General features: G+C 34.5%; 1 non-coding gene across 1 annotated transcript; it reads right to left on the bottom strand.

The window, feature by feature from the left end:
- Window positions 1–373: 373 nt before the first annotated feature.
- On the bottom strand, window positions 374–533 carry LOC114186433. Its single transcript, XR_003605091.1, has one exon. It is a non-coding gene; the product is annotated as a U1 spliceosomal RNA (small nuclear RNA).
- Window positions 534–9,042: the final 8,509 nt, after the last annotated feature.

Genomic DNA, 9,042 nt, shown 5'->3' with positions numbered 1-9,042 from the left:
TAAACCTAATACTTCATTTAGAGTTAGAGTCATGGGAAGATATCAAAATAATTTTGGTATTGGACCATTGGAAAACTGTGAAAAAGGTAAGAACATGGCTTCAAGGAACAAATAATTTCATCCATCCTCCTACACAAATAGATTGATAATTTGGAATAGATAATATGCTACTCTGATTTAGAATTCAATTATTACACTGATACAACAATAAGGATTACATGATACACAACAATAACCAGTTAATAAATGCCCAGTATAAAAAAAAATTATCTATTAATAGAACAATGAAGTAAGGCTCTACATTATTTAGAAGCAGCTAATTCATCACTTCTATAAACAAGACTACAACCATATAAATACTTGAAACTAAATAGTAGGGGCTGCGCGGACGCATGCCCCTCTGCCACAAATTATGATGTAGGCTCCACTGCTAGAGTAGACCTTAGAACAGCACCCCTTCTTTGTGCAATGAAGGTCCCTGTTCTAGGCTATGAGCCTTCTTGATAGCTCATTAACCCCATCCAGGTAAGTATGTTCTCCAATGCTACATGTATTTCTTTTATAGCTCATACTCTTTAATATTCTGGCAGGATATATTGATGTGGAACTTCAAACATAGCTTTAGGGTTTACTCTTTAATGCATGTATACTCTTTCATGCAAGTTCTCTTACGAAGAACTGTATTTTTGGTTAAGGAAAAACTGAATATAATAACGACTTGAATTGTCATAGAAAGGCTGTTGTTCATTTAAAAAAAATCAGCACACAAGTTCAACTTGTGGATTATAAACTCAGTTATTTTGAGGAGAAAAAAGACGTTATCTTATTGTGAAACTAATTCAAATGTTTAGCAAGATGTTTGGATTGGGGTACGTAAACTACATCTTTCATCAAATCTGCATCAAACAGTACAAAATATTTGTACCTATAATGACTTGTTTGGTTTAAAATATGATCAAAATAAACATTCAACTAATACATTAAGAGAACTATGAAAGAAAATATAGAGCGGTATCATAAAAATATATGTACGTACACTTCTATATGCGTACACTTTGAAGAACAAAAAACTATAAAAAATATGAATTTGAATAGAGATTAGTCTGCATGCACATTGTGATATATTACTACAAGCTTTCTTGAAAGATGAGGGAAGTCAAGCCAAATTATCTTGGTTAACATGTTACAATAATATTTAACAAAATAGCGTTCTATTCATGCTTCACTATGAGACTGGTAAAGTATTGGAGGACATCTTTATGTTAATAAAATTGTTGAGCAGAAGATCAACCTATTTCTAGAATATTGATTCTCAGCAACATATAAAACTGAGTTTTGACTTCCATAATTCCCTGTTTGGACATACTTTAATTATTGTTCACCATTTATTCACACTTACCAATTTTATAACTTAGAAAATATATTAGCTTTTGTCTTCAACAATATAAAATTCACAACAATTAAGTTACGCATATTTTGAAAGAAAGTACACTACCAAAAGTCCTTAAAATTTTTTTCTCAAGAATGTGAAAATCAAACTTAAAAATTTTCAGTTGGAAATTTAATCAATTAACAATAATCAATCAAATTGTATCAATTAAAAAGTTTGTCAAGTTTTTAATCCCAAAATGACGCTCTATAAACTTTATCTAACAAAGTTAGCAATTTGCTTGATCTGTTCCTTACAGATTACTAATATAACCAATCGAATTAACAATTCCATTAGGGCAGATGCATACGATTTATAGTTCATACCATTTACTCTTTCAGCTAAAGTTGTCAATGTGGGCCTCTTAACAAGTCTTTAACGATAATGCTTTAAACAAGTAAGGTAGGTCACTACTGATAGTCACCTAAGTTGGTGTTGCTAACGTTAAATCTTTAACGAATTGGCAATAGAATATCACAAATATTTTATATTTTAGCCTTTAGCATTGTTTTTTTTTTAAAAGTGGTGCTAAGAGTTCACTCAAAGTCATTGAGCACTACAAGAATGTAGGCCGTTTGCGTCCGTCGGTCATAAATGGACGCTACTAGTCCAAAACCCACGATAAAATGAAGATTGTGTCGATCCAGCGACAGTCAAGTGTACCACATATATTTCTTCGATACAAAGCTCGTTTGCGTCGGCTAAATGGAAACGGAGATTTGGTGCTTATTTATCGTCGACTAAGCCGACGCAAAAAAAAATAAAAAATATAATAATAATTTTCTATGTGTGGGCCAAGCCCACGAACTACTTAAATAATAAAAAAAATATGAAACAACTTTCGAGTGGGTTTTGAAATTCAATAGTTAGCGTCGGCTTAGCGTGGATTTGGCCGACACAAATACTAGCGATTTTTGGTATGAAAAATTTATGCTCAGGCATATCCCGAACCTGCATCCAATCCAAGAACCTGTATCCTTACACATTTCCAACAATCCAGGATATCATTTCATTCATTTAGAATTGAAATTTCAAACATAACATTAATGTGGAAGAATGTGTTTGGAGAAAAATAGACCACAACATTGAAGTAGAAGAATTTAAAAGGAAGAACAAAATTTCAAGCAGCTGACCAATCCCAACCTCCCCTATTCATGTGGAAATTTATGTTCATCCCCAACATCTCCCGAAGATTCCTAAGAAAAAGGATAGTTGAACCTTCCTTTAATATTAGCCTCTTTCCCTAACTTTGGTAAAAAAAGATCAACTTAAGAATTCCTTCACTTTTAACATTGTATTCATACATAATACAGTTACCTATCAGACTCTTTAAAATAACTCCACTTAAGGAAATGTAGTGTCCAAACCTACACCACTGATTTCTTTTCTTTTTATTTTCCTATCTTGAGAAGAACTAATTAGGCTTTGAGTACATCCTTAAGTAAGAGCAAAGAAGTAGCAGAAGTTGGTGACTTTAGAATGCATATTTCACAATCCAAAAGCTAAACAAATTTTTACACATGCCAACAACAAACAAAAAAATTATACCATTCATCTATCTTATTTGATTATACCAATCTAAACATAAAAACTTACCTTTAGTGTACTTCTAACACAAGTTTCTCCTCCACACCAAATGCCTTTGCTTCACCCTAACATCCACTGATTCCACTCCAAAAGTGACAAAACTAACCTTTATGCTCAAGGTTTCAACTCCACAACACCACCAAACATGCCTACTCACAGAGACCTCCCACATTGGGTACCCATTAACAAAATAATAATCTTTCATTAGGGTTTATAAGTTCACATTAATCAACAATGCAATATAGCTTACTAGCTCACTTCACATATACAGTTTGATTGCCACAAACCGTGCACGAAATGGCCACGCCTCGTAATGTCCCAACCCTTGCCTTCCACTAAGCTTCTCAATTGCATCTAAATCCTTTCAAATGGGTTGTCAATCTTCCACGAAAAATGCAAAAACAAATTGGGGATTCTCACCCTCTTAGGGTTCCAACAAGAAAGGGGGAAATGGCCTTCACAATATTTTCAATCTCGCATCCCAATCGATTGCAGTAAGCTTTGCAATGTGTCCCATGGCTTACAACTCACAGAATGCACAAAGTCCACTCAAGATGCACAAGCTCGAGAAAGAGAAAGAGAAAGGGGAAAAGTTAGCCTTGTGGCGCTCGATGAGAGGAGAAAGGGGGAAGTTAGCCCTGTGGCACCTGATGAGAAGAGAAAGAGGCAAAGTGAAATATTTAGTTTTCCCACCTTAACTTAAATTAACTAATTTCTTTTTTTCTAAATTCAGTTCCTTAGCGTGGTGGTGTAGAAGAGAAACTATTATTTTTTATTTTATTTTCTTTCTCTATCGTCGATGTAGAGTCGTTCACAACTGACGTAGATTAAATATTATTTAATAAATCATTATTTAAAAAGTATGAAAGTGGTATTTTTTCATTTCTATTTGATTTCTTTCTTGGCGTCATTTTAGTATCGACGAAAGAGCGACGCAAATGCCACATTTTCTTTTCTTCTTTTTTTCTGCTTTAGTGTCCTATTTTAAGTTGCATAAGCCAACGCATTCAGCGTCGGAAGACAGTCTGACGCTTCTCTTTCGACGCTAATATATGACATTCTTATAGTGGACACATTGCATAATTATATAAAGCCTTTTCATGTATGATAATGACTAAATACATATAGAGCTGTAAAAATACTTTAAAATTCGTGAATCAATTCGGCTCATGTAAGACCCGTGAAAATTAATTAATTAAATAATTAATTAACTAATAAATGTGGGTAGAAAGAGCCTTTATGGCATTAAATGTTAATTGTGTGATGTGGAAAAGTGCTAGCTCAAATGGTTGAGAGTACTTTATTGTGTGAGAGGACTTTGGTTTGAGTCCTATGTATGCCATTTGTGTGTTGTTTGAATTATTCTTGTTTTATTTTGGGTAATATAATTGTGACTAGTGAGTGATATTATAGTCATAAGATTATAATGGTTATCACAAAATTTGAATTGGCATAATGGTTATGCTTTGACCTTATGGTTGAAGGATCACGGGTTCAAACCTTGAGGGACATAAAGTTGACTTTATTTTTTTTGTTAAAACTAGGGTTGACTTGACTGTGAAAGGGTAGTGGGAACTCTAGCAGAAGGGGCACCCAAGGGGGGGGGGGCTGAAAAACCATAGTTAAAATTGAATAGGAATTTAAAACCATAATTAAGCCCATTTTCGTTTCAATTTTTAAACCCATTATTAAGGCACCTATAAAAGCCAAATTTTAGGAGAGAAGGAGGGTTTCTGGAGTTGTTGATTTGGCTTTTGGAGAGGAGCACGATTTGAGAGAGGGAGAGGAGAGTTTGGGTGCGCAAAGGGTTGAAGCAAAGCATTGGTGAATAAGGAACCTTCTTTTTCCCAATTTCATTATAGAATTACAAGTTAAGGGTGCTGGATTTATGTGTATTTCAATATTGTTTGTGTGCTGTGTTTTGCCCTCAATTGGTTTCTGTTTAATTGGGAAATTCGTGTGGTATGTGCTGTGGTCTAGAATTTGGTTGATTGAGATTATGTGCAAAGTCATGCTATGCAGTTTTATAATTAGAGTGAGGGTTTTGGGTATTCAATGGGTATAATTGATTAAATGTTGGGTTTTAGTAGTTCCATTGGATGTAAACATATACTGATAGGTTGATTGTTGAGATGGAATGCTTGGTATTGTATCTATTACGTTTTGGGTATGGTTTTGGTCTTTTCGTGATTGCACAGTGGCGAAACACTACAAGTTTCGCCCAAGCGACTCCTTCTCGCCTAGGCAAGAGTTGCAGGAGTTGATTCAGGGTTTAGACTCGAGCAATTCGCTCGGGTGATTAAGGTTGAGGTTGAGCGAAACGTTGTCTCGCTCAAGCGAGAAGGGCTCGCCTAAGCGAGTCGCGATGAAACCTGAACTCATTTTGAGCGCGACTTGTTGACCAGGCGAGTAGTCTTGAGTTCTGAGCGATGGGTACTCTCACTTAGGCGAGAGTGGCTCGCCTAAGCGAGTGCACAAGGTGATTGATGCAAACTTTAATTCGAATTCTCGTTCAGGCGAGGTCTGTGTGTTTTTGGGCGCAAGTATGTCTCGCCCAGGCGAGAAGAGCTCGCCTGAGCGAGATGAAGTGGTGAAGCCACTGTTTCACGCTTGCTCAAGCGAGATGGGGTGGCTTAAGCGAGGTTGACTGGCTAGCCTAGGCGAAGAGCTCTAGCTTAAGCGAGTGTACTGCGAGTCTAGTGGTTGTGTGCGACATAAGACTGTTTGATTGTGAGATTTTAAAGTATAGGAATTATATGCTTGTGTTTGTGGTGTTTGGGCTTGAAGGACTAAGTCCAATAGGGGTCTGGGATGTGCTTGATGGTTGGACGCATGATGGACATGAAACTGTGTAGTTCTCGTCGGCTGCTAAGTGGCGATGAGTCCTTAGTATGGTGATTACATGCGTCGGACGCACGATGAGCAAGGAACTGTTATGTTCCCGTCAGTTGCTATTGGGCGAGAAGTCCATAGTATGGTGATTGCGTGCGTGCCATGGTCCGAGCGAGGGAGGCTTGGATGGTTTACTACTGACGAGGAGTCTGTAGGGTAGGACTATGAGCAGGATAGGCTCGTAGGGTTGGACCACGAATGGGTTAGTTTTATGGGAGCACAGTGAAGTCCCAAGACCTAGTACATGCATATGACTCATGAAGGACTATGAGATCAGGGATGGGTAATTTGAAAATAATGAAATACTTTAGTGAGGTTAGCTTCTTTAGGATGGATGACATATTTATTTTATGTATTTATATATTTGTGCATAGCTCACCCTATTTGTGTGTTTGTGGCGATGATCAGATAACTTGTTATCTAGGAGCAGATGATTTGACAGGTGAGCCAAGAGATGCTTAGAGGCAGAGAGCAGGGGCTACTTGGGGCTTTTGAAAGAATTTACATTTTTTTAGACTTTTGATGTAATTTTAATTATGTTGAACGTTGGTGGAATTGTAATAATGCAATTGCGAATTTTTGAATTATGTTACCGTTAAAGTTTTTAAATTTCCCGCGTTTTTGGGAATATGCGAATATAAATGAGGTTTTATTAATATTATCGTGTTTTAATTTATTGTATTTATTCATTTATAAATACTTAAAAGTAATATTCCTTAGGGATGTTACAGCTCACCACGGTTTCAAGTTAGATTAAGTTAAAAAAAATACAAATTTCAATACAAGTTAAAATTGGACTCGGCTCACTCAAATTGAACTCGTGATGAGTCAGGTTGGCTCACTGACCCAAACATAAAAAAAATAAAAATCACCTCACTCTTAACTTAACCGTACATGTACAACCCAAAACACAAACAAACTTTTTTTTTTTTTGAAATTTTGGGGAGAGAGACTCACGCCTAAGACACTTCATTCATTCTCTACCTTTGTCTGTCATTAGTAATTTTCTTTTCCTAAGATAGTAAGGTATAATATAGGGTTTGATATTATTTAGATTTTACTTAGAATTATGATTTAGTTTTTGGAATGAATTATTTATTTATTGTCTAAAATGAGAAAAAGTAAATTGTTAAAATAGGTTTGGACTTTTTGACTTTTGATTACATATTAAAAAAATGTTAGATTGAACACTACAAGAAAATTCTCAATTAGAAACTAATTTTAGTAACCAAAAATAGTTAATCACTATAGTGATCAATTTAGATACTAATTTACAAAATTAAAAATTATTAGTTACTAAAATAGTCACTATTATGAATAAAAAATTATAATTGGTCACAAAATTGGCCACTAAATAATTAGAGACCAATTTAGAAACTAAGTCATTTTGGTAGCAAAACCTAGGTAGCTAATTTAATGACCAATTTCCTTTGGTAGCCAAAATCATGGTAGCTAATTTTCAAGACCAATTTAATGACAAATTATAATTTTTTATTCATAATAGTGAATATTTTAGTAACCAATAATTTTTAATTTTGTAAATTAGTATCTAAATTGATTACTATAGTTATTAATCATTATTGGTCACTAAAATTGGTCATTATTTAGAAGTTTTTTTTTTGTAATGAAAGAAATAAAAAAGTTATAATTTTTTTCAAAAAGTGACCCAACCAGTTTAACCCATCAACTTGTGTTGGGTCAGGTCGGGCTCAAATTTCTTGAACTCACTAATAAGTGTGCCGGGTTGGGTTGACTCACTAATTGACCAACCCGTGATGTGTCGAATCGGGTGACCCGTTTTGACACTTTAAATACATACTTATTTTCTTAGAAATAGGAACCAAGTGGAAAAAATGGAAAATACTTTTTACTATAAGTGGTCGTTGAAATATTTATACTAAACCATACTTTAAAATGATAACCAACATTGTAAACTGACTTTCTAGAGTTCTTATAAAATATTAGAAATGAACTAAATTGAATTGTATAAGGTAAATTAAATGTTATCTTTTGATATTCAAATGAAATATGTCTATCAATAATACACTTTAAATTAGGGGTGACAATGCGGGTTGGCCCGGCCCGTTTAGGCCCGGCCTGCATAAGGCCCGCACATCGCGAGCTGGTTCTCCCCGCCCCGCACTTGGCCCGCGGGTTGACCTTTTTTTTTTAATTTTTTTTAATCTTTTTAATTTTTTTTTAAAAATTTGTATGATAAAACTTTCAATGTTTAAAAATTAGGAAACTTTAAGAAGTTCATAAAATTAAGTAAAGACTTTGGGAGTTGGATGATAAATTGATAATTCAACATTTTCATCATATTCATACTATGACATACACAATGTATTCTTTAAATTTTAGCACATTAAAAAATATATAATACTTGTCTTTTTCAATTATACAAGAATTTGAAATGTTAATGCAAGAGTCCATAAAAAAAGTAATTAATATACACAAGTGCAAGTTTTTTTTTTAAATTTTATGTGGGCTTGCGGGCCAGGCCACAGGCTTATACGGGTCGGGTCACTGTAGGCCTACGAGCCGGCCCTACGGGCCAGGCCCTAATTGCCACCCCTACTTTCAATAATAATAGAAAAAAAGCTTTTAAAGGTCATACAACCAGAAAATCCAAAATTACTACTAACTAAAAGAAGAAATTTAAACAGACTCCACACATCAATATATGGCTCTCTCATTGTGCAAAACATGGCTTCCTATAAAATTGACATGTCGCCCACAAGGGTTAGTAAAAAATCAACACAACAAATGCACTGATAACACATAGCAAGTAATAAGTATTTTATCTTTCTCCTCAAGGGACTTGTGCAAAAGATGACAACTCTCATATTCAATAATTCAATTAGACCACTAAGTTCACAAAAACACTAAGAATTTTTTTTTGTATTTTATCAAACAGTTGGTGTGCAACAAAAAATTAACATATTGTATTTACAATTTGTCAAGATTAGACTTCAACCACTTCATTCTCATGCATTCTAAATTATCTCAATTTCATATTCATGTTAAAATTAACTCACAAGAATACTTAAATCATATTCCTAGAGTCTTTGAGCCTATGATCACTCATCAAGTTTCAATCCCTTGAATCCTCAACAAGTAAACTCATACATTAG

This window comes from Vigna unguiculata, chromosome 5, assembly GCF_004118075.2.
Source record: "Vigna unguiculata cultivar IT97K-499-35 chromosome 5, ASM411807v1, whole genome shotgun sequence".
Taxonomy (NCBI): Eukaryota; Viridiplantae; Streptophyta; class Magnoliopsida; order Fabales; family Fabaceae; genus Vigna; species Vigna unguiculata.
Note: the sequence above shows the minus strand (reverse complement) of the source record. Positions and strands in the feature narration are given on the sequence as shown.